The 26,813-nt window shown below is 32.9% G+C and overlaps 1 protein-coding gene across 2 annotated transcripts in view; it reads right to left on the reverse strand.

Annotated features, from left to right (window-relative positions):
• LOC123539987 (snaclec A11-like) overlaps window positions 1–8,914 on the reverse strand; it is a 74,996-nt gene extending 66,082 nt beyond the window's left edge. The window contains exon 1 of one of the 2 annotated variants that reach the window (XM_053526737.1): window positions 8,580–8,914. The gene's annotated coding sequence lies outside the window, so the exon portion shown is untranslated. Of the gene's footprint in view, window positions 1–8,469 lie in introns of both variants that reach the window. The other variant, XM_053526736.1, reaches the window with a different exon arrangement.
• Window positions 8,915–26,813: the final 17,899 nt, after the last annotated feature.

A 26,813-nucleotide genomic window follows, 5' to 3' on the forward strand; every position in this document is an offset into this window, starting at 1 on the left:
TTCTTAACATGTTATACCGAAGATACTGATAGTGGATTATTTCAGTGGAAAACTGTAAATTGCTAGTCCTGGTTTAGTTCAAAATGGTAATAATGTAAGAATTAATTTTAATTGTATTTTAATTATTCTTGTTGATGCAATTAAATTAGATAAAGGAGAAGCTAAATTACAACTAAAAAACAAAGAAAATATAATTCTTCAAAGTTACGATGTAAAAAATAACAGAAAAAATGAATCTATTTCTATTAATTATGCTAATAAATTTAACATGAATGATGTTATTTATATTAATTCTTTGAACGTTAAAATATTCAATCAACAATTTATGGTTCTATTATTTAAGTAGAAACTTATGTTTCTCCTAAAACAATTATAAAAAATCACATCATAAAGATGTTTTAAAAATAAGAAACTATGTTCTTTATAAAATTAAAATTAAATCATAAAGATGCTTAAAAAATCAAAAATCACATCATAAAGATGCTTAAAAAATCAAAAATCACATCATAAAGATGTTTTAAAAAATAAGAAACTATGTTCTTTCTAAAATCACATCATAAAGATGTTTTAAAAATAAGAAAACTTTTGTTCTTTCTAAAATTAAAATTAAATCATAAGATGCTTAAAAAATCAAAAATCACATCATAAAGATGTTTTAAAAAATAAAAAACTATAAATTTTTGTAAAATCACATCATAAAGAGCTTTAAAAAATTACATCGTAATGATGTATAAATCTTTTTTTATTTGTAGGCTTGGGTAGTAACCCCGTCCTCGAGGATATATCTTTTATCATCATAACATGATAATGATGTTTTATTTATAACATAACTAGAAACATTATGTTTTTTCGATTTATAACTTTAAATTTATGCATACTTTGGTAGTTTAACAAGTATCTTTGTAATCTTTATAAACTATTGTCCTTTTTAACAACCACTTTTTAATTCCTTTACATTTTTTAACATTAACTTCGTTTTTTAATAGATATGAATACATTTACTCCGCAATCCAACAAACTCAACTATTGGAATGCCGGCAGCTTCATCTTTAAATTTTCCTATTACTTTTTTATTATTACCGAAGTAAAATTTTGAATTAGTTTCGTAATCACTATTATCAAATAATTCTTTATCTTTATAAAAGTCTTTATACGCATCTTTAGTTTTAATTTCATAACACAATGAGTCTGTGTCAGTAAATAATAAATTTGCTGAATCTCCATACTTTTCTTTAATGTAATTATAATGGAAATCATACATTAAATATTTTGATAAGTCAGAATGCACATTCCGCGTAACAAGGTCTATCTAATAATAAAACTTTCTTTTATCTATGAATCCCAAAAAGATTCTCGTTAAATTTTGTTGCACTAATAAATGATGGTTTTGGCAACTGTTTTAATAAAATATTTTCGTCATGAGTTAGATTAATATTAACCCTCTTGCGTAAATTTCCATCGTCTTACCGAATACAGAGTTGTTCATCAACTTAAAAAAGTCCTTTTCAAAAGAAATTTTTGCTTCAGATCTTTTTGTGTATTAAAGTCAATTTTTCTTTTAACCAGGGACTTTTATCAAAGTTAATACTCTATGTATTTTGGTTACTTTTAAACCGAGTTGTGTTACAGTTTAAGATTTCTATAATGAACTACATAATTCTTCTTTTTCATTAAAGTTGGAACCAACTTCTTACATTGCTTTTTCCTATTTCAAATTTTTTTAATATTTTTACGTAATTAGATAACCATTCATCTGGTATTTTAATTTTTTCTGGAGCTAATGATAATCGCTGTGAACAGAATGTAATTCTTCTGGATAGTCAAGATCACACTCAACTATAAAGTTAGTTTTACCTTTTGCAATTAATTTCTTATATTGTTTTTCGGTTTACCCCTTTAAAATTCCCAGAGGGCAAAGGTCGCGACATGGCCCAACCGTAAAGGTTTTTGGCGTCAAGGTACATAATGTATTTTCTTTTTTCTTTTGGATTGTAATCTTTCATATATTTATTATTTGCTTTTGCTATATCTGTTCGAAATATAGCTAATTCCCCCTCTAAGGCCCCTTTTTAATAAAAAAATACATATCGATATCAGTTATTAAATCTAATTGAATTCGGTCATTTTAAGCATTGCATCCAGGCTAACCCAGGATACTAAAATATGGCACGGATTAATTTATAATATGATAAACACAACCTTCTAAATTTTCAAATACCCTCTGCTAGAAGCAGTACGTCAGTTTTTAGGTAGAGATCATGGTAAACTCCCATTGTTTTTATTTTAAATTTTTTCCAGATATTTTTAGCATTTCGTATTCATTATCAGAAATATTAGTTTCATTAACACTGAATAAAATTCTTCTTTTGGTGGTAATTTAGTTTCTTTGAATTTTTTGAATGAATCCATGTAATCTATGGATAAACACCTTTTGTTTTTAATAAATTAGTTTATTTTTAGGAAATTCTTGGGGTAATATTTAAAATCTGGGATGTTTTTTACTAAGTTATCCAATGACTGCGACATAAATTGGGAAAAATGAATAAAATTAAATCAGAAATCATAAACGCCATGTATTTTTCCATATTGTTTGGAATGACGTTAATTTCTTTTTTGAATTTCCCCATTTTTTTGCATAATAAAGTGGGAATCATAACCTCTTAAATTATGAAAAATAACAGGAATTTATGTGTTAATCTAAAAATTAAAATTGCTCTCTGAATGAGCACTTCCTCTGAATTTTCCAGTTATATGACAATGGTCTCTTACTGGTGTTTCATTTTTCTTATATTCTTTACCACAGATGTGGCAAGATTTCTGCTTTTTAAATACAATTTCGTCTTTTTTAGACATTCTTAATTCTTTGTTAAAGTGCTCTTTAAATATTTCTTTACAATATTCCTCTTCCTCAAGCATTTTTTTCTATAAACTTATAAACTGCGTTAGGTCCTCTGTAAATCTGAGTTGGTTTAGTATATTTGTCGTCATAACAACAAACAACTTTATAACCATAGCCGCAGTCTATATGTTTTTGATACGGCTCGGTAAATGAAGATTCTGGGTTTGGTTGGTACTTGAAACTTTTTTAGTTATTGCTTCAAAATCAGCATAGAAAACAAAGGGTACTTCTAATTGTTTGTGGTAGTTTTTAATTCTACTTACTACCTTCGGTGGCATTTTAACACCCTTTGGGTACCTTGATAGCTAAACAATTTTCACATGTTTTTTAAATTTTTTTTGGGAAAAATTTTGTAAGCTGATTTTCAAAAATGTTTTTTTTCTTTATGTTTTGTTTTTTTAAACATTAAACTATTAAAGTCTTTTATCCAAACTAATGTGATTTTTTATCATTATTAATTAATAAAAATATCAGTGTTCTTCGTATTGATATTTTGATATGTACAATGGATAAATTCCCCTAGGTTCTTCATAACCAAATATATTAAATGATTTTTCATTTAAAACTTCTATTTTAGGTATTTGATTTAATGTAAAAGGAAATTTAATTCCAGTATAATCAAGATCGTTTATATGTTTTTTATAATTTGAAACTCTCACAGAATGTTTTGTTGCAGGAAATTTTTAAGCTAAATGACACCATCTTAAAACATTCATTATCATCATCTTTATATTTATTAATCCTTTTTTTGGATTCTGTAATGGTTTTGGTAATTTTAAATAAATTGAAGCAGCTAATGGACTATACTTATATTATTCATATAATGAGCATCAACTGACTCTATTCTCCAACCCACTTCCCTTTTGAAATCCAATTACCAATTTTTATTTATTATTTCATCAAAAGCTTGACGTTTAAAAATTTTTTTTTTTTCGTTTGTGTTAATAATTTCTAAGCTTTGATTGAAAATAAGCTGATTTATATATTGTATCAGTTTTATCCATTTTTACAAAAGTTATTTTTAAAACAACGTTTATTTTTATACCTTTTAAAGCTTTAAGTTCAGCTTTAAGTATTTCATAAGAGTCGTTTATAGTTAAATATAGTTGATTTTTTGGATCTTGTCTATATTCAATTTTAATTTCAAATTTCTGATAATATTGTTTTGTGGATCTCTCGGTTTCCATCTATATATTATATTTAGAAAAAAAATCTTTGGACAAAACGCACACGCGGTAAAAACTTATATATTAAAAATATTTCAATTTATATCTTTCTCCGTTGTTTTTTGATTTTTCCAAAAATTTTTCCCTACCTCTACCTTCACACAATTTGATATCGTTCTGAATTAATATTAAGATTTTTAGATGTTTGATAATAAATTTTATATATTTTTTCCTCGTTTGTTTCTACAATTAATTGCAATAACATTTTTAGGATTGTTTCGATAATTATTTGGTATGGGACAATCACATAACCTTTCAGTATTTTTTTCTTCAGTTAATATACAACCACAATCCCATTCAAATAAATTCCTTTCTAATAGATAAGGATCTCTAACATTTTGTAATTTATCAATGACATGATTTTTACATTCATCACCAGCTATTTGATTAAGTTTTGATTTAATAACATTTCTTCTTTTAAGAACTTTTCTATATGAATTTTTATCTGGATTTTCTATTTCTCCTAAAACGTTAGATAATTTTAACATAACCATTCTATCTACTTTTCTATTAACCATTTATATAATACTTATAGAAAAAATCTTTACACAAAAAACGCACCTAAAGAACATTTAAAGAACGAGTAATATTATCTATATCTTTTGAATAAGATTTTAAGGTTATTTTTTCTAAGTTGTTATCAACTGTTAAAATTTTAATACCTTCTTGAGACATTCTATTTAACCATTCTTCGTGCAATTTGTGTGTTTTCTAAAAAAATATAAAAGAACTTTGTTTTCTTCAGTTCTGTTTCTTTTTTGAAGTCTTTGAAGACATATTTTTAGGATCGGTTTTAACATAAATAAAAGCATCAATCGGGTTTTTCATGTATTTTAATAAATGATCAATTAGAAAAGATTATTAAATGCCCATTCGGGGTCATTTATAAAACCGTTGTCATGATATTCATTTGTAAAAACGTTGTCGTTAGTTAAATTAAAATCGTTCCCAAAAAAAGAAACACCCAAATTTTTTAGCAGAATTTAAAAATTTTTATGTGACTGTTTTTTAAATTTTTAATTGAAAAGGAAATGAATATTTTGGAGGTTCTTGAGCAGCAAGTTCAAAAAGATTATATGAATTTCCGCTTGGGTCCATAACATTTTGCCATTCATGAATTGGTTCTGGAATTATTAAATTATGAATTATTATTATTAAAATTAGGATTATATTCTTTAATAATACCTAAAAACGTACTTTTTCCTGAAGCAATATTACCTTCAACTGATATAATTTTTCTCATTTATATAAAATACGTATAGAAAAAATCTTTAATTAAAGTTAAAGTTAATTTAACTCTTCTTCTTTTTTACTTTTATATCCGTTAAGTTTAAATTCTTTCATATATCTTTCAAAAGGGGATTAAATAAATTTTTTTCTTTCTGCCTTTCTAACAGTATTGTAAAAATATCTTGAATAACTTTTTTCTCTTCTTCTTTTCTAGGATCATTAGGATTATGAACAGCTAAAGCCGCAAACCGTGCTTTTTTTTATTAGTTGTTTTATTTTGTGGTGATGCAATTTTAAAATAGCTTTCTTGTCGTTAAGTTTTAGTCTATTAATAAATATGGTAATTACTGATGGAACAACACCGAATAGCTGCTACAAATATAGGAATAGCCGGAAAAAAGTGCTAATTTCAGTGAACAATAAAGATATGTGTTGTAATTATAGAACCCCGTACTTACTCTCCCCAAAATTTTTAATTTTTCTGTAAGCAGCAGCTAGTTTTAGTTAGGTGAATAATTAATTTTAAACTATTGTTTCTATTCCATTATTAGAAATTAAATTTTATTACTCATTTTATTTTAAAATATTTTCAATTTAAATTTCTTCTAATTCACTAAACGGAACCCAACTATTAAATTTTTCATTGTAACCTTTCCTTTACTAAAGCTTGTTTTTCTTATAGTCTCGTCTAATAACTTTTTCTATTCTAAAAAACTTCTTGTGTAGTAGGTAAAAGTTCTTGTTCGTTAAAACGAACCTTGAACTATTTCATTATTTAATCTTTAATAGAGTATGTTCTTGGGTTTTGTATTATTATTTTATAAATTATAAATATTTCCTCTGTCCAGTTTGGTGTATATCTTTTTCAAAATGTCTTTTCAGTTTTCTTAAGCGAACACGATCACCCAAATTTTTAAAATTTTTTCTTTGCTCTTTGGTATCTTTAAATTACCAATAAGTTAAAGTAAACAGTACCTTTATTTAAGTTTTTACTGGCTTTGGTTGGTGTCATTTTTATACTAGAGTGTTTTGTTTTGTTATATTTATCAATCATAACCTGCAAATTATTTAAATAAGTATAAGTATTATTTTGCTGTAAAATATTTCCAATTATTCTTTTTAAACTTCTATTAAATCTTTCGATTACTACAGCCTTACCTTCTTTTAAATGTATGGTACATGTTAATTTTATATTTATTCAAAAATGATTCAAACTTTTTATTATAAAATTCTTTTCCTTCATCTACCCCTAAATTTTGTGGAATCCTTGCCGTCCTTCGGGGACTTTGTCCCTGTTCTATCTTTTAAAATTTTTTTTTCAAAATGCTTCAGTAACAGATTCTCCGGTTTTTTATTTTTTTTTAATGGAATTTTTTAACCCCCCGCATATTTACTAAATATATCAATACGGTTAACAAGTACTTTACTCCTTTTTATATTTTGAAAAAGCTTGCATAATCAACTAAAACGGCAGACCAAGTATCATCAATATCATTGACAATCACTCTTCGTTTAGAAATTTTCTTTTAATTGGTTTGTGTAATTCTTCTGCTAATTCATCACTCCAGTTTATTTCGGGGGTAAGGTATACCCCTTTTCCCCTTTTTGACTTTCGTTTTTGTCCAAATCAAGTTTATATTTCGTTTTAATTATAGGTTTTACAACTAAATGTTTTGCAATCTTTTCTCCAAATGTTTTTGATTTTTGTGTTTTTTAGTTGGAAAGCATTTGTTTGTCACAAAATACCTTTTTTACCCGCCGTCTAACAAAAGTCGTGGGTCTTAGATACTGCGTCCAGTTCGTCGACAGGAGGTCCATTATCTAAAGGATTTCCTGGTCCACAATAGTTATATCCTGGAAGTGTTAACCCTTTTTTAGGTAATAAAGGCAAACTGCTTTATGGATGTCTTAATTACTGTTGTCATAGTACTTTTTTAAAAAACTTTGATTTCATTCTTTCCGCAAGACGAAAGTAGCCATTATCATTTTTCTCCCGTTTTTGTTGTAACATAATGAGGATTTATATTATCAGTAAATCTTCTTTTTTCAAACAATATATTTTATTTTGTAAATCATCTATATAATGTATTTTATTTAAATTTACAAAATATCAAGTCAAAACAAGTACACTCTGTGGTTATTATTGTTTATTTTTTATTAAAAATGTACAAAACCAAGTACCCTTGTATGATTTATTGTAAAGAATACTAAAGTTACAATCAAAGAGTAAATGAACAAACAATTATAAAATTTTTAAAATATTTTAAGTGGGGGTTTAAATAAAGAAACTCTTAAATTTTCCTTTTGGATTTTTTTTTAAATATTTTTAAATAAATAAATAAATAAATGTTTTCTTCATTTAAAAAATTTTTTTAATAAATTATTTATTAAAAATTTTTGTTTTTTTAATTGGTCGATTTTGGATTTTTTAGAAGAGGGTGGCTAACTAAAATTGAAAAAAGTGGCTCAGAACCCCCATTTCTTATACTACTAACAATGAAATGAATTTGCTGGATAGTCAAAATAGTGAAATATGAAAGTGTTGATAATCATGAATAGTAGACAACTCTAAAACTAGGGGGTAGATCCGGGGCCCAGTATCAAATTCCTAAATGATGACAAAGATATACATCTTCTGTATAATTATTATGAGCATTGGGTAGGAAATGAGGCCGCCAGAATTTAAACATTGTGAAAAAAGCAATTCTTCTTATGAATCAAAGGCAATAACCTGTTCAGAATCTAGTAATTGTTTATGAACTGTTCAGGGTGTGTGTGTGTGTGTGGGGGGGGGGGGGGGGGGGGGGTGTTGTAAATGTGTAAATGGTGGGTAGAGGAGGTCAGAATAGAATACTGTAAACCTAGAAATGTTCGCGGATACTATATTTCGCGTTTTCCAAAACATGAACATTTTCGCGGATACAAATCTTTGCGGAATCATATCCATCGCGAATCCCGCGAATATGAAGTCGCAAGTGAACATATTTAGTATTATAAGGTAAGTATCACTACATAGTTGCATTTATAGTATTCTCGAAAACATTCAGTTTTATTGTATCCTTCAATTATAAATGAACCCTAATCCTTTTCATCCATATCAACGGTTATTCACACCTCCAATTATTGACAGTCAGTAAATTGCTGTTATTACACTGTCATTTGTTTGCCATTTAAATAGGCGATTAATCCACACTTTGCAGAAATAGACACAATATTTTACTTACAAATAATATATCGTATTGGCTGCCGACTGCAAATTGCATGTTTATGTCGTTCGATAGATGCATATTGTTTTTGTTTTTATCCCCTGTTTGTCTTACGGATCGATATTGAAAATGCTGTTGCTTCATAAATAAGCAAATTGTAAATCAATTGAAATAATGTGGATTTCTGCACTCATGTTATACAATTACGGTGCTAGAATATGAATTATTAATATCCAGGTATGTGTAAGCACAAAACCATTTTATAGCGATCTATATAAGCTGAAGCTAGAATCTTTCGCGTTTTTGTTAGAACAGAGTTTTTCGTGGCTATTTAATTTCACGGAAATATACTACCCGCGAAAGGCGCTTATTAAAAAAGCGCGAAAACAATTCTAGGTTTACAGTAGTAGAGGGCATTTCAGAAGCAGTACGAGATATAGAGCTACATAAGTGTGAAGAATGTAAAAAAATGTTTTAATATTTGTGTATGTTTGCGTGTGTGTGCATGTGTGTGTGTGTGAGGGGGGTGGGGGGGGGGGGGTTAGGGTAAGTGGGGGTGTATGTGAGAGATACTTAGAAGCCATCTGAGAAATATGATATCAGTAATTGTATGAAAAGTAAAAAATTAAAACCACCAACTTCCAGCAAACGCAAAACTAAGTAAACTTTTACATTACCTTGGGGAGGGAGAATGATGATGCATGCATGAGCCATCAGTGGGGTGGGGTGGGGTGTAGATAGTACAAAACAACATCAAAAAAAGTATGAGAAAAAACTGTCATTTTGGAGGAGTGGGGGTAGAGTTTGGAAGTAGGAGGGGTAAAATCCCAAATTAAGACCCCAGGGACAAACCTTCACATCCTGAACAATATTCCTATAGTTTCTTGACACCAGGTCAAACACTTTTTAGATATATGCAACACAAAATTTTAAGGCCATTATGCATATTTTGTACCAAGTCAAGAACCACAACACCATGGTCTGGCAGAGTGAAATCCAAAACAGAGAATCTGGTGCACAACTTGACATGCTACATAACAATTCCCTAATGTTTCATGTTTCTATGTAACATACTTTTAGAGATATAAGTGATACAAAATTTAAGCCGATTAGGTCAAGGTCTGTAACTCTGAACTGGCTGAATGAAAACTGAAACAAAACCCCGGTTGCACAACTTCACATGCTAATAAACAATCAACTGATGTCTGATGACTCAAGGTCAAATACTTTTTTAAGACATGCATGACACAAATTCAGAAGGATGGAACTATGTCTGGACAAATCTTATTGAACTCCAAAACTTTGGGGACATTTAAATATGGGGAAGGGATGTGGGGGGGGGGGGGGGGGGTGCTGGTGGCAGCGGGTGCATGAGCGGATCTAAAAAACAAACAAATTCAGTGAAATGGTATCTCCCGCCAAACGTGGTAACAGTTTAACTCTTGAAAAAGCATTCTCTGCCTACAAAAAGCACGTAAATACAATTGAATTTGGGTCTCCAAAAAAACTTCCCATTCTTAACTAAATTACTGATCAACAAGAGCTGTCACTAATGGTGACAAATGCCCCCGCAGCACCTTGACCTTTGTCCTGGTGACCTTGACCTTTGACCTGGTGACCCCAAAGTCATTAGAAGTGGTGTACTCACTAAGTACTATCAGCAAGTGAAGTTTGAAGGCCCTGGGTGGAGTGGTTCGCGAGTAAAGTGCCTTCATGCAAAAAGTTAACGTTGGCCCCTGTGACCATGACCTTTGACCTGGTGACCCCAATGTCAGTAGGGATGGTGTACTCAGTAAGTACTATCAGCATGTGAAGTTTGAAGGTTCTGGGTGCAGTGGTTCGCGAGTAAAGTGCCTTCATGCAAAAAGTTAACGTTGGCCCCTGTGACCTTGATCTTTGACCTGGTAACCCCGAAGTCAGTAGAGGTAGTATACTCAATAAGTACTATCAGCATGTGAAGTTTGAAGGTCCTGAGTGAAGTGGTTCGCGAGTAAAGTGCCTTCATGCAAAAAGTTAACGTTGGCCCCTGTGACTTTGACCTTTAATCTGGTGACCCCAAAGTCAGTAGAAATGGTATACTTAATAAGTTCTATCAGCACGCGAAGTTTGAAGGTTCTGGGTGCAGTGGTTCGCGAGAAAAGTGCCTTCATGCAAAAAGTTAACGTTGGCCCCCGTTACCTTGACCTTTGATCTGGTGACTTCAAAGTTAGTAGGGGTAGTGTATTCAATAAGTACTATCAGCATGTGAAGTTTGAAGGCCCTGGATGCCGTGGTTCGCGAGTAAAGTGCCGGCGAAAAAAATGGTTTGCAGAAAATTATATAATATTTCAAGCTCTTATTGTTGATATTACCGATTAAAAGTTTGCAATTTATGGTAGTTCTAATAGAAGAAACATTATAAACCAATACAAATTTTAAGCCATATATAACCCAATTTTAGACCATGATTTTAAAAATTAGGAGACAAAAACTCGCACCCACTTTACATTTCGGCAAAGATGGTCATCGGTTTTTACTAAATTATTTTTAACTTTAATTTTAGAACAGAATTCTAAAGATATTTTGGTACAAATAAAAGTCAGAAATCCGAGTCTTTGTGTTTCCATTATTTTTCGTAAAGCCTTTCGGCTTTTCGCATGTATATATAGCATTCCATTCTGGACGTTTAAACCTTATCTCAAATTAAAAGGTTTCAAATATACCGCCTGATGACGTCGTAACCTGAGCATGCGCTGCTCATCACCCACAATACAGCAAATCCCACGAGATTCAATTTCCATTTTGCGGCGTGTTAAAATAGACGTGTTATAAACAGTTTTAAAAATTTCTATTTTTATGACCGTACCTTTCGGTCTTTAAGTAATTTTCTGTTAACCATACATATATGTAAGTATGTCTGATGATGACCGTACGAGTCTACACCCCTCTGAAGAAGAATTTGAAGGGTTTCCAGCCGATGACCCTCCCCCACCCACTGACTTAAACAACAACGAGACTAAGAGTAAGAAAACCCAGGCTTCTACAAAATTGAAGTCGGTAGTGATTGATACAAAAAAAGGTAAGGGTCCTGTAAAGGGAAAGGCTGCTGTTAAAACAAGTGTTAAACCTTCGGGCTCTAAAAAATCAAAACCCTCGGGTTCAAATAGAGATTTTCAGCTTACTTCGACGCGTACTGCGGACCATGGACTACGGACTTACTATAGGGGTTTTCTCAAACTGTATATGAGGAAGTTATGCATACCTGAACAGTTGCATAATTAGCATCCGGTACGAATGCCTTAATACTGTTTTCATTTAAAATATCTGAGAAAAGACAGCTATAAGATTTATCAATATCCGTTTTATTGTATATGAATTACCAATATTTCTTAACAGTGTGGGGACATTTTTAAAATTGTTCAACCTTTTACCTTTTATATCGCTTTTTGATTAATGTATATATTCAAATCTTTCGACTACCGTATTTATGAACAAAATCTGTATCGCAAACTTCTTTTTATTTGAAGTGCTGCAACTTATTTATATGCTTGCTGTCAATTTCGTGAGGTTCTAGCTAGTATTCGCTAGCAGTGAAAACGGCTGTTGATTCAACGATTAATATACCCTATAAACCAGAATTTGAACCAATGACCTTCTGGTGAGGAGAAAGACGCTCTTCCCCTGCACCGCAAGAGGTTCACCGACCCTTACGGTAGGGGATCACAACAACATTTTTGGTATCAAAAATGTATATAGTGTATATGGAGCATGAGCTTTCGTATTATAGCACGCGCGACGCTGAAATGCTATTGTACGACGCACAATTTTGAATATGCACGATACGATGCGTGACATTGTAATGCATCGCGGTAAAAATATGCCGCGCGTGGTATTATATATTCTTAACCATTTCAAACCCTACACATTCAAATTTATACGATACTGAATTCATTCAGTATTCCCGGTCACCCTACCATGATATTCATGATGGCTACATAATAAATTTTTAAACCAATATATACCTTGAGTTTTCATGAGTTTAAATCTTTGTTCAAGTTCCCTGAAGACAAGTATCTACACATACCCCTTTTTTGCATGTGTTCGACTAAAAAGGCTTTGTAAATAATGATAAAAGGCTAGTCTCGACTTCAAAGCTTGTTGTATCAAATGACCACACAGAATTGCTCAAATGGCGTCATAGGAGTTGACTAATTCAAAAATATAATCTCGTTGACAATTCTATGGATTTACTGGCCATAAAACATTTTTGGAATATGATCGGAATTTTGACCTTTGACGCTTCACAGGCCCTTTCTTCACAAAACAATTTTCGGTCTCAGCTGGGTTTTAGATTGAAATGATGACAGCTAGTTTTGATGGTACTTAAAGATTAAATTCCATTTGAGACTGACAATCCATACTGAATAGTCACTTGAAAATAGTCATAAATTTAAATCTTAAATTTTAACATGCAATATTGATATCAATGACAATGTTTCATTATCAAACTCAACTGAGACCCAAAATGTTTTGAAAACAGAAGCCCAGGAATTCAGTCTTGGCGTGATCTCAGTAATCAAGATCGAGCCTGTCTTGATCATTTTTCAAAATCTGATATCAGATTATGTTAATATGAAGTGGATATTCTTTTTTTAATTTTCAAACATGCTGATACATAACTAATTCAGGATGTTGCCGCTAAATTATGGTAATATATCGGATCTCGTTTCGACAGGGATGAAAGATGCATGTATGAGAACTTCCCGTATGTTTTGACAAAGTGTTGAACTAAATCATTTAAGATATTTCATTAAACTTCTCATGATTTTATGTAACATTCTACAGTTATCAAAATTAATGAAAAACAATGACTTTTTCAGTACAGAAGTCTACGAGAACACGGTAGTTATACTATGCAACAAAAATTAAACGGACGTTTGTTTTATTCAAAATGTATCAATTTTTTCACAATAATATTTTGTACTGCCTTTTTCTTATGTTGTTGCTAGGAAATACAAGTCTAGGAACCGTATGGACGGACACAAATTAAACCCAAACTGTTGTTTTTTTGATAGAACGCGTTATTTCAATCATGTTTATGACTTTTAATGCATGAACAATTAAGTGAATATATCGTTGCATCGGATTCGGAAGTCTTAGGTCGGCAGAGAAATGTCTAAAGTATCAACAAAATTGTTAAAGCTACGATATTTGAAGAACATGCTAAAGGCAAGTAATCGAAGATCGTATAACTAATCTAGAGGCATCACATGTAGACATTTATGTGCCGACTCGTTTAAATGTGACATTGAACAAAAAGTAATAGGTATGACATCTGAAAATTGCGATTACGTGTTAATGTAGCCTTTCACTATCCATATATTTCAAGATCCTGTTAGCAATAATTTATCACAATACACTAATTTCTAAATGAAGGCAAAGTAACACACATGTAAGAAAATTTACAAGCATGTCCGCACTTAATTTGAAACCCCTACCTAGTAAGTAGAGCAGTCCGCTTCCGCAGTCCGTCGAAGTAAGTTGAATGTCTAAACAAGTGGGTACTGGACCACCTGGTGAGTCTACAGAGTAAAAATGTAATATTTGACATTTCCAAGTTGTCGTCAGAAGATTAGGGACTTCGTCAGCGCTAGGAATTGTGATCAAAATGACCATTTGTCGTATGACATGAAGGTTTATGATGATGTATTTGTTCTATGAAAATTCAGGTAGTCACCTAGTGACAGTAGATTTAACGATATTTCTTCGGATGAAATAGACAATTTTATCTGATAAAGTTAGATTCCAAATAGCATCCAGATTTGATAAAAATTCTGTTAGGGGATACTAACAACACCGACAACTGTGATTGTGGTGATCTTAGCCAAGTAATTAACATGCGTGTACACAACATGTGACACACCCTTTGTTCTCAAATACCATTCGCAAATTGTGAAAAAGCATTCGCTAGTGATCAGAAGTTGGCGGTTTTGATAAGAAAGGTCATTAGTACAAGCATTGGTAATCAGAACTGTTGATACTATTTGTGCTCTCATTAAGTTGGTGACTTCAAGAAAGAATAATATATGACAAAAAAAATAGTATTTCAGATGTATTACTGGCTTAGGTCAGTTCAGTACAGTCACTGAAAGAATACCATATAGACCTACTTGGAAAAGAATATCCCCTTTGCAACATACATCTATCACAACTAAATGTTCGTGATGATACTTCACAATGAAGTCTTTGACAATATTCTTAGGAAAGGACCTTACTATCAGTATTTCAAGGCTATTCGTATAGAGGTAGATTTGTTCGTCGTGGATGTGTAACTTGGTTCGACCGCAGGACTTAATGTCCTCATATGGTGTTATCAAGACAGATATCCACACCTACCCTACAAGGTGTTCGTACGGTACGACGTCTGGACGAAAAGGCTCCTAGAGACGTCCACACTATGTTACATCTGCGTCACTAGTCGTGACCCAAACGAGGATAACTAAAGGTAAGTCCTGTTGAAACGAACAAATTTGTTTAGATACAGGGACAAGATTTACATCTGATCCTTGGTTTTAGGTGCAGTTCAGTACAAGATGATTTGTGACACTGTTCAAGATAAATTCCTACAGAGATTCATTGTTGATCAAAAGATACTTGTAAACATGAAGTTATGGAACTTTGAATAGGGTGCGATTGTAGAGTTTGAATGGAAAAAGATCAGTATATTCTACCATTTTTATGCGATAACGCGGAAATTAAGCGCATTATTTAAACCCTCGTAGCCTAGTGTAAGCTCCGCTTCGAGAGCGGGCTCGATGGGTTCGATCTGGCCGCGTCATCCCAAAGACTAAAATGGACTAAGCAGCTTCCTCCTTGGGCTCACATTGAGATAGTGCAGGACAGGTTCATCCGGTGTACAGATAATGTGACAAATGGGATGATATTCCATGAGGCAGCACTTTAAAGTTGGCATGTGCTAACTGTCAAGTAGAACCGTCGTTTATATGACTGAAAAACTGTTGAAAAAGACGTAAACCGAAAACACACAACACACATCTACCATTCTCTACACTACACACACACACACAACACACACAACACACACGCACACAATCTTTTGTAAGTATATATTTAGCAGAAACATTAAATGTACTTGCTGTCCAACAGAAATATGACAAGAAATATTTGTCAGATGCATATTTTCAATCCAATACATCTTCACACAGAAGTATCTGGAATTCTCTTGGACAATAAGTTAAATTCGTTGTTTGCCTACCATTTGGCTCAAGATGACTATCTGTTTCAAAATATTACGTCGGAATTTTTGGCTTGTTCAGCCCACAAAATATTCGTTCGTCATATATATAAGATTCAATTAATCTAAATCAAGAAAAGCTTTTGTCAAATAATTGCGTCCTATTGTAGACATTTAGAAGCTAGGATTCACTTTAATCGCAAAAAATCTGTTTTGATACCATGTCAAAGATTAGTATTCTTTGGTTACATTCTTGTAAAAAGTGTATTTTTGTTGCCTTTAAAGATGCTATATATACATGCGAAAAGCCGAAAGGCTTTACGAAAAATAATGTGCCCCCATCCCAGCTTTAGTGCAGGATGGAGGGCATTATTTGAGTAAAGCCGGAGGCTGAGCATGTATATACCCTGCCCTTAGTGTAGTGAGTTTGAGTCACATTGTGATGGAAGCTTTTTAGATTTTGTGTTGTTGTATGCCCTCCCTTTTTGTATTATGTTTTTAAGCAACAAAACTTTTCTTTAAATTGTGAATATCGTGGGATTTTGTGTATTGTGGGTGATGTGCAGCGCATGCGCAGGTTACGACGTCATCAGGCGGTAAATTTGAAACCTTTTAATTTGCGATAAGGTTTAAACGTCCAGAATGGAATGCTATATATACATGCTCAGCCTCCGGCTTTACTCAAATAATGCCCTCCATCCTGCACTAAAGCTGGGATTGGGGCACATTTTTCGGCAAAGGCCGACTTTGATTGTATCAAAACTTACCAATTTTATCGAACTTTACTCAGTTTTAGCAAATTTTAAACAGTATAATCTTTAATCTAAATAGAACTAATATAAATGGCTTCAAAATAACTTTTTGAAGGACACAATTAAGAACATTACAAAATAAACATGTGTGTATGTGTTAGGGACCTATGGTGGCATACAAGTGCACGGTCCGGGACACCGGTCACCATAGGAAAGTCCAGTAGTGATGATGTACACACCGCAAAATTTCGGCGTTACTTACACAGTGATAATGTATTCATTATTTAATATTATCACCTGAAACGTTCAGCACCGCTAGAAAATTTAAGGCAATTTTGATAAGATAATAGCAGAATGTTAAGCAAAAATAAATAGAAACAACCGATTTTTTTTTATACAATTTCCTGTAAAATTTCATATAGCGCGATCGTAAATAGCTATTTCGTTTTTATAGTAAATAAATGTAATACATTACGGGCAGAAGATATCAAAAACAGAATAGAAAAATCTTTAATAACTAAAAAATGGCAGCATTTTAAAAACATAGAGTGAACAGTGTTGTCAAACAAATTTCGGTTAAATTACCTATAGCTGCATCGTGCGTGTAAAGTTTATAGCGGATTTTAATGAGTTTTAAATAAATCTTTGTTCTTAATTTTATTATGTTGTTTTTAATAATAAAAAGTAGAGTATAGACAGTCCATGGCCGTGGCTGTTGTCCCCTTGGATGTATTGTGTGTAAGTCAGGAAGGGAAACCGCGGGAATCCTTGTGTTTGAATTCGTAAATTAATAACTTGCAGTATAACAGTATTAAATCATTTTTGTAACATCTATTTGAAATTTGAAACTCTGGAAAGTAACACCTAAAACATTAAAAAAAAACACAATAATACCACCACCAATACCCAGACATCATAGCATGGCCGTAGCGACTACTGAGGCAACCGAGGCACTTGCCTCGGTCAATTTTTCTGCCTCCTCTGCCTCGGTCGATTTTTTCTGCCTCAGTTACCTCGGTGGATTTTTTAAGGCGTCTATTTTTGGTAACCAAGTTTTGTTTTGCCTTAGCTGTATGAATTACCAGCCGTTCTTCAAGAATCTGATCTCGGTTTGGAAAGTATTATTCGAATAGATGTGTTATAAAAACTATGGAACAAACTATAGCATATATCTACGACGTCACAACTGTGTGACGTATACATGTGAGATATGTCAGTATCTTACTATGGTTGTTCAAAGTGCGCATTTCAAATTAGTGTTTTCAATATTCCCAGGCTCAGCATCATCCGAAAATACCAGCCTGTAGAGGTCACTCCCGGATGCGTAGCGTGGCACACTCACTCTGCTCATTGCGCTTATAAATACGGGTATAAAGTACATTGGGACTTCCTGCAAATTCATGAATCACACAAGCGATACTTGGCCATCCAGTGTGGTTCATAACCATATGAACGCACACAAAAATAGCATTCAATTCTTATATTTATATTTTACGATACCTTGCTACAAAAATAACTGATTTGCTTTCTAGAAGTATCAGAAAATCAAAAGAAAGATATCCTTCCGTCATTCTATAACAGAACAGTTAAAAAGGCCCGCCCACGTTCAACGATAATTCGCCTTCCGATAAAAATAGTTCCTGGTTTTGGTTTGAAATATATTAACTCCAGTGAAAATTCATACAGTCGTGTTCTATGATCTTTGACACCAGAAATATTAGTTAAAGCTATAATTAAATGTTCTTTTTCAAAGTTTTGGCGTCCAATTTTGAAATAATTTTTGGAAAATGACCATTCTGTTCATTGGTAAAGTATATTGATGTTTTAATGTATTAAAAAGTTAATGCCTTATGTAATACAAAATTAATGATGCTTGTTCTACAGAAATTAGCCTTGAACATTATGCCATTCTGTTATAAAACTTCCATTTGGCAAGTGATTTGAAGTCAGCTACCTTATCGTAGAATAACCCGAGTTTTTCGTTCTTATGCGTAAGAATATATCACTCAGGCCGTAGGAATTCAATCATAATCACACATTAAACTCGAATGCTAACTAAGTTAATTATAATAGAAAAAAAATCCCGAAAATTCACAGCTCAAAACTAGCCGGGACTTCATTTTTCTATTATAATCCGAATTATAGGCCTATGTGTTACTTAAGAAATAATAAATCTGTTCCTATATTTTATCAGTAAATAAAATATGGGCAGGAGTTTAAAATTATTGGAACATATTTATTATTTCGATTCTAACAACGCAAATTATTTGCATTTTACAGTACTACATTTTCAGCGTAATACGTCATTCGGAACATATGCTGTTATAATTTACCCCCTATGGTTAGAAAGAGTTGCATAGCCAATGGAACGTATAGATATTTGCTATATAAATATATAGCAAAATCGCCTATAAATGAATCTACGATAAAATATGGTTGGCTGTTACATTTCACCCCCTATGATTGTGGCATAAGAGATTCTACTTCAGTTCCATTACATACAAATTATTTAAGGGCCAAACGGTTGAAAACAGCATTTCAAAAACATAAATATGATAAAAAGTCATACTGACTTATGTGTAGGACCGTAAAACACGTTTCGATCTCTACGAGCGAATTCAATGAGCTTAATTAAGATTCAGCGGTGACGTCATAAATGTATGACATAAAGTATGACGTCATAATGATGTGACGTCATATAAAGTTAAGCTCGTAACTTGTAACACAGGGTCAACTCGCCTAATTTGATGATTCTCTTCATAATTAGCTTGCGAGCTGTTAGATTACTAAATTGTAAATACTTCTCAAAATTCTGATAAAAAGAAACAAATATCTATACGTTCCATTGGCTATGCAACTCTTTCTAACCATAGGGGGTAAATTGTAACAGCATATGACCCGAATGACGTATTACGCTGAAAATGTAGTACTGAAAAATGCGAATTATTTGCGTTGTTAGAATCGAAATAATAAATATGTTCCAATAATTTTATCAATTAATTAAACATGGGCAGTCGTTTGGATGCTACGCACTCGTGATTTAATTATTACGCATTCAAACTCCTGCCCATATTTTATTAACTGATAAAATATAGGAACAGATTTATTTTTTATTAAGTATATGCTTTCATTGAACGTATATTTTTACGATAAAATGTCGACAACTTGTACAAGTTTTCCGAAATCGTCCGAAACTTTAGCGTAACTTTAAAAATACCACCAAATAACGTCGCATTTTAGCTCGGGGTGGGGAAACACAATCGGTCGTACTGAAAAAACGAATTCGGTGACATGCAATTTTTTGTTAATCAAACGCAAGTAAATATACTTGCGCATTTATGATTGAAATTTACACAAAATTCCCCGACCAAAAAAATGTTATACTAAAAAAAACGGACAATTTTCCAGCTAAACTCTACGTTACATTTTGTGTAAGTCTGACGCTTTAATGCGTCATAATCTTAAGGTACGTCATAGATCATTCACGAAATCTATATCACAGGAAAGGGAATTTTAAATCTTTTAAAAATATATAAATTTCATTCGTGTCCGCTTCCAACTGAAATAGGGATATGCTGAAAACCTTACAGAAACAATGAAAATGACACAAAGAAATGACGCCCAAAAGTGCCGTTAGTGGCCAAGTTTGACAGCGCACCAAACAAATGTGGCTTAAATAGGAGCCAAACGGATAACGGGAATAAATCAGAAATATCCGCAATTTTCTTTCGTTAATTTTTCATAGATGTATTTTTCTTTTTAAATTAAAGGTCGCACTCCACCTTAAACTAAAAGCAACCATAAAAGAATATTTACAATGAAATTAAATGTTTCATTCAATTTTAAAACAACCAAAACAACTACTACTGTCTCCAATATCAGCTCACATCTTGATCTTCAGGTTGCATTCAGTCATTTTTCAGCTGTATATCGCCTCGGTAGCCTAGTAGTAGAGCGTCAGCTTTGAATGCGGGAGGTCTTGGATTTGATCCCCGGCCGCGTCATACCAAAGACGTAGAAAATGGTACTAGTAGCTTCCTTACTTGGCGTTCAGCATTAAGAGGATAGTGCTAGGACTGGGCAGCCCGGTGTCAGTATAATGTTACTGGGTGAGCTGTCATGCCACATGTCTACGGCGTGATATTCCAGTGAGGCAGCACTATAAGGTTGGGCATTGTGCTCACTGCTACAAGTAGACAACGTCGTTTATATGACTGAAAAATTGTTGAAAAAGACGTTAAACCCGAACACAGATACACACACACGCACGCACAAACACACACTAGATTAATGTAATATGCCTCATAATCATGGCATCATGCATGTTTTAGTGTTGTTATATTTTCTGGTCCTTCGGGACCATGGCGTCCATTCAACATATGTGTCATAGAGTTCCGCTTAAGCTAGTGCTAGGGGGCGTAAGAGGTGTTGCACATTTCATTACATCTCATGAACAGACTCAATCAAACCGAGTCTGCTATTATTCTTCTTGGTTGCATTCTATGCTTCCAAAGGATCTTTTAACGAATTTTATTGTTAAAAATGCAAATATTGAAAATTGAATTTTTTCAAAATTAGTTTGAATTGTCTCAAATGATTAATTGCAGTCTTCCAAATCCCGCTATTGTATAATAATCTGAGAAGAAATCGTACGCCAGTACGTGAATATTTGGGGACAAAAACACCGCAAATCTGCCGGCGAGTAAAAGGCGAAAATAATGTTTCTTTCGAACTAATTATACCCTTCAATGATAGGTCAATCACAGACACCAGATAGAATGTAACGTTAAATTAAACTGAAGTGTATATGTTCGTATTTTCGAGAAAACAGGTACGAATTTTTCGCCCCATTTCTAGCAGGAACTGAGTTTTTATTTACAAAAGACGCATCCAATGGTTTTAATACAGATTATAGATCCGGTCTAGATCTAAGCGGATGGTACTATTTTTGTAGGTTATTTATAGTTTATTTTGGTTACGTGATGAAGAATTGTTTTGGTCATGTGATCAAAGCAAGCATGCTCATTTTCCTATGCGTTGTTTTTTGTTATAAAATATAGATTACGACAAATATGTACTTAAGCAATGCATTCTTTGATAAAATTGAATCTCAGAATCTTTCTGAAAGTATAACAGACTTGAATTACGCAAAACTTATGGAGGACGTGGAACTACTTGTTCTTTGGTTTCGGATAAGCTTTTTGTAAATTTGTGGTATGGTAAATCTGTGGTCACGCTTCGCTGTCCACAAAAATGGTTTGCGTATTAAAATAGGCACATCTAGATAAACTTTAAGACTTAATTGGATTGAATGCACATTTATTATATTAATAATTATTCAGGGTTTGTAGAGTACAGAAGTGTTGAAAAAGTGCATCGTTTGTATCAAATGATATATTTGTTGCCCAAGAAATCTTACGAACTAGAAATTAACCTCTGTTACTAATAAATATTCATATCTTTGGAACACAGAGTAGTAACATTTTGAAATAATAGTGTTGGTATATATATATTTTACAAAACTGCAGACCATACTTTTTCGAATTTTTAAATTCTGAAATGGGACGTTTTCTTTTGAATCGCTGTTAAGCCAAACAAGCTTTTTAAATGTTCCAAGTAGTGGTCAGCATTATAAAATGAATTTGTGTATTCCAGTAAATATGTCTCCCACCACACAGTCTGTCACAAATTTTGTCCGCACTCTAAGTCGAACATTTCTCACCCGATCTTCACCAAACTTGAACAAAATGTGTTTGACCATAAGTCCTGGGCCCGATTAAATAACTAGCCAAATCGGCCCTGGCACTTTGGAATTATGGCCCTTGAATTACCGAAAATCGGCTTGTTTACTCTTTTCCACGCTCTAAGTCGACCAATTCTCATCCGATCTTTACCAGACTTGAACCAAATGTTTGCCCATAACTCCCTAGCCAAGTTCATTAACTAGCCAAATCGCCCCCGGCACTTATTATTGCAAATATTATCACAAAAATCTTGTTTCGAAAACGGGTTTGTTCTGTTGTCCGATTTCAATGTGGATCAACTTCATACATACAGTTGTCTGAATAGAATCTTCATCAAACTATAAAAAGAGGGGTTCCAAATTATCAGGCGTGAAATGTTTGAAAAGCACTTGTTGCTACGCTGTCCATTCGCATATATTGCATCCACAAATTATTAGAAATCACTGACCAGTGTTTTAGATCTACATTTAGGAAACAAATGTTGCTGTACTAACGAGAGCTTATATTCCATCCCTTCTCTAAAGAGATGGTAAGTATAAACCTTTAAAAAGCCCTAGTTCTAGACTGTTGGCAGTTTGAAAATTAAACATAGGGTTTCGAGAATTTCTATGTTCAATGTTTTTCTCTGTTTAAATCTCTGAATAATAACTTTTTAAAAAATTCTTGTTTTGAATTTCTTTTCAGATAGAATTTTGATTTTCTTCACAGGAGTATCTAACACTAGTTAGAAAAGTTGGTCAGGCGTTATTTCTATTGTTTGATGGTCGCATCTGATAACTTTAGCGAGATCCGTATCCGTACATAAACTCTCTAAAGCTGAAATTGTATTGTTCTTGCACTGTATTTCTAAAAGAAGTGTTTGTTTGTCTTGGGTTTAATGCCGTTTTTCAACCGTATTTCAGTTATGTATCGGCGGACAGTTAATCTAACCTAAGAATAAACCAGTGTTCATAGATTCTGTATCAGTGCAAATTCTTCTCTGAAAGTAACTGTCAACTTCCCCACATGAATAAGAGGTGGACGACAAATGATTTCAGATGCAATGTCTTTCATCAAATCGTCACGGAAAACATACGTCCCGCCCGAGGATCGAACACTCCGTAGATCTGCGTCATCCCAGTGCAAGTACAAAACAAAAATGTGCGCATTATACAGGTTATATAACAGCAAACTTACAAAAAAATACGTCATCTTGAATATTGCGCAAGTTTTTGGTCCAAGTTTCAGCTACATTTTATCTGTAGTCCCTATCAAACTTGCACCGAGTTGCAGTCATATTTGAATGCTCCTGGTAAAAATTGTTTTTTATTCCATTTTCTGTCTCTCCGGTCCTAATTCTGAGACATGGTTTGAAGGATTTTATTAAAACATAGTTATCATGTTAATTGTCATTGGGAAATATAGTCCCGCAAATTTCAGGAACACTTGAGTTATGGTCCTTAGTACTTATATAACTTTTACTTCTAGGGTAAATGGCATTTTAAAATCTATTTTTGCTATGGGATATTGTGACCAAGCTTACTACATATGTAAATTGTCTTGGAGACTAAGGTACTGTGCGTTCTGGTCACTGGGGTCAAGGTCAGTGTTACGTAATAAATAGCAGGCGCGTAGCTACCTATACGCCAGTACGCCCGTGAATCCACATAATTTTGCCATTTTTTTTATTATTTTTTTTACATCTTTATCCTAGATCTAGACTGGATGTGTTCCAAATCGTAATAAGTGTACTATATATGATAAAAGGGGCCTTAATTCAAAGCCCGGGTGTTAGTTTTAGAACATGTCCATGGCCGTAGCGAGAGACTAAATTTTACCGAGGCAATCGAGTACGCGCTTTTGTTCATGGTTATTGGTTAAATTTGAGTGGTAAGGCACAGCAACGACAGTCAGAGGGGTTAGTTAGGGAGGTTGTGTCCCCCCACCCCCCATAGGAGGGTTTGTGGGGGATCTTCCAAGAAAAGTATGATATTTGATAGAAACAAACTTTGTTGCGCTGTTGTTATAATTAAAAGAAAAAACATTACCCTTTACTCCGCGATCTACCCCGGGTACTTATACCGATTTATGGTTCGTTTGTAATGTGTCTCTCTGGCGATGGAGGTCACAAGACCTACTTTTTGGGAATTGTATGAAGAATATTCTTTTTGATGACGCTTATTCGAGTAAAATTAAATGTAAAAATGTTCAAACCATTTTCCCTATAAAGTTCCATCTAATGTTGCTCTCATGCTGAAAAGGACATTAGTTTTATCTAAAAAAGTTCTTCTTTCATACAATGACAAGGTGGATATCATTATAACTCACAACAGAGATAAGTGCAAAATGCGTATAAAATCATCAATACATTATTTGTGACGTTAACTTAGAATTAAACCTCATTAGGTTGAAAAGAACATTCAAATAGATATTAATTGATGATTACAGCATAAATGAAGTTCCATCAATTGATCATGAAACCACATAACCCCGCGGCATTACCTATCGTCTGCATATAACGCTTCAACAGCAACTTAGCGCTTAATATTCTTCAAAATTAGTGAAAATAAACCGCACCAACAAATTCGTCGGTTTATTTTGAATCTAAACCATGCTTTGAAATCAGATTAGGTTTGGGAAAAAAATGAATTTATATTGTAGGAAATTAAACAAAATCGCCAGAAAACGTAGGATGTAAACTTTTCTTGTGGATGTTTTTGCTCCGGTTGTAAGTGCCCAAGTACGAAATGACGATGCGAAGAGCGCGAATTTCAATTCGGGATCCGAATGTTACACGAATGAAAAATGCAATCCTTGTGAATGTTTGGTAATAGCTGTTTGGTACGTTTTAACACGCCTATTTTATTACATATATAGGGGGTCAAGGCGTAGCGCAACCAATTCTGAAGCTATTCAGCGGGAGAATGTGAAAAAGGGAATCCACTTCCCTTTGGGCAGGTCAGTTAAATCCCCAAGGGTGAAGATTCTGGGAAAAGAAATAGAACTTGTAGCTTCTTCTGAAAGCGACTGGCCAGTATGACCGGAGTGGATCTATAATGCACATGGCAGGCACGTAACTCAACATACTACCATGCGCACAGACAGATCGTCATTTTTCGACAATAAAAAATTTAAAAAAGAAAATCAATAAATAAAATTTAAAGGATGAAGATGAAATAAAGTTTCAGAGACTTTTTGTCACGCATTTAATGTTAAACTGCGATAGAGGTATACATTACATCCTGCCGTAGCGGTCACCTATCGGTATTAATTAAGCAGCTAGTCTAGTATCAACTTTTTATTAGTATAAAATACTCGTACAGTTTTGAAGGAATGGTAAGTATAAACGTGCAACAAGAAGTATCTGTCTCTTAATATCATTAGAAAGCAGCTGTCAACAGCTCTTTTTCTCATTTTGTTTTACAAATGCAATGACGCTGCAACTTAAGTGCATATAACATAGTAATGTGATCCAAGCAACTGAAACGCGAAATACTTAGTTTGCAGCATTCATTTCGCTTTTTACATTTAAAAGCAATTTTTCCATTGTATTGAAAAAACTTTTTTTTTGCATTTAGCCGCAATGTTTCGATCGTGATACAAATATATCTGATATGATATACTGTCATTTTTACACAGTAAACATATTTTGGACGCCATTATATCTGATAAATCCTTTGAAGATTACTAAAATTTCTTCATTGACGTGTCTGAATGATGAAAGGATCATGAAATGATATCAAATTATGTTTATCTGCCATCCACTTGCAATAGTGGTAAAACTTATTTTGACATAAACCAGTACGGCATCATCTATATTGAGACGGTGAAATTAGTGAAAGTAATGCGCTACATAAATTTTATTGATAACAGGGTATTTACTAACTGTAGGATTAGATACAATCTGCATAGGTAATATAGACATTTTTGACGAATAGTCAGATATGCATTTGAACGATGTTTTATCACTCACTGAACTAGCTTATAAATAACATTAAAAAGCGGAACATTTTAATTGAACGACTGAAAAATCGAGATCTTATATTTTTTTTTAAACATGTCCTGGTAAGTAGGATTCCGAAATAGATGCAATAATTTACGCAATGATTTGTAACAGTTTTTATTGAGGGGAGGAGATTGAGGTATGTGGTATTTAAGGTCACAAACAGGTAAATAGTTTTCCTTATATATTCTATATACAACTGACATTTTTTAAAGAGCTACCAAATATAGCTAGACCCATTTCAGAGAACAAATCGATCTTACCTCATTTCAAAGAGTTATGATAAAACTGATATAAAATGAAGAGAAAAGTAGGGTCCTGTATCTTCTAAGAGAGATTTCTCTGGTCACATTTGCTTACTGTAAACTGACATCAAAATCACACTGCTGTGACCTGGAAGTACTACAAATACTAAAATTGAGCTTCACTTCGCCAAATACAACCTGCTCTCCCATTTTTCCTACCAAAATGTCAAAAATACATCCACAATGAAATTCAAACAGAAACTAGCTTTAATTTAGACCTCTGATGCCATGCCAA

The sequence above is a fragment of the Mercenaria mercenaria genome, chromosome 16 (assembly GCF_021730395.1).
Source record: "Mercenaria mercenaria strain notata chromosome 16, MADL_Memer_1, whole genome shotgun sequence".
In the NCBI taxonomy this organism is placed as follows: Eukaryota; Metazoa; Mollusca; class Bivalvia; order Venerida; family Veneridae; genus Mercenaria; species Mercenaria mercenaria.